Source organism: Acyrthosiphon pisum, chromosome X (genome assembly GCF_005508785.2).
Source record: "Acyrthosiphon pisum isolate AL4f chromosome X, pea_aphid_22Mar2018_4r6ur, whole genome shotgun sequence".
NCBI classification, from domain to species: Eukaryota; Metazoa; Arthropoda; class Insecta; order Hemiptera; family Aphididae; genus Acyrthosiphon; species Acyrthosiphon pisum.
The window spans coordinates 78,837,641-78,838,366 of record NC_042493.1 but is presented as its reverse complement, the minus strand read 5'-3'; the positions used below and the strand labels follow the sequence as shown (position 1 = coordinate 78,838,366).

General features: G+C 32.1%; 1 protein-coding gene across 1 annotated transcript in view; it reads right to left on the bottom strand.

The window, feature by feature from the left end:
* The window catches only part of LOC103310462 (hemolymph lipopolysaccharide-binding protein), a 5,726-nt gene that overhangs the window by 3,693 nt on the left and 1,307 nt on the right, over positions 1 to 726 (bottom strand). The gene's annotated exons all lie outside the window — the stretch shown is intronic.

The following is a 726-nucleotide window of genomic DNA, read 5'->3' as shown; positions in this document are numbered from 1 at the left end:
TATTTACTAAGGACTAAGGTAAATGTACCGTATATTTATTAAAATTATTTATAGAAATCTTTGTTTTGTTGATAAAAATGTACAATAATTAATAATATTGTACCATCATATTATTATTGTATGGTTGATACAGTGAATATGAGATAGTACTTTTTGGTTATCACTAATTTATTTTATCTTATAGATAGAACCTTTTGGTTTTAACACTATTCTCAAGAACCAAAAGGTGCTATCTAGATCGCTATCAAATAACAAAAGTGTAAATTTGATCGATTTAGCACCTTTTAGTTCTGGATAACTCCTTAAATAATGAACTTAAAAAGTTGGATGTGAGTTTGGATTATAGACCATTGACCAATAAACCCATTTATATCAAAAAGTGGATTTTCGAAAAAATCGATTTAGCACCTTTTGGTTCTGAGCCCACGATCAGTACAGCAAACGATTATCTTCTAATATTGAACCACTTATAATCAAAGACATCACGACTACTACAACTTGTACATTATCAACGAGTAATACAATTAATTGCTTAACCGAAAAATAGAGTTGCCTTAAACAAGTGTGTAGGAAGTAAACTTAACGACACCAGAAATTTCCAGGTTCAAATATTGGCAGGGTCGCTGTCTGATACAACTCATACACTCACAGACCAGGTTCTGTGGAGTGTCATATGAAAACCGGTCAGAATGGTAACTTTGCCAGACTGAGACCAAATCCGCTGTC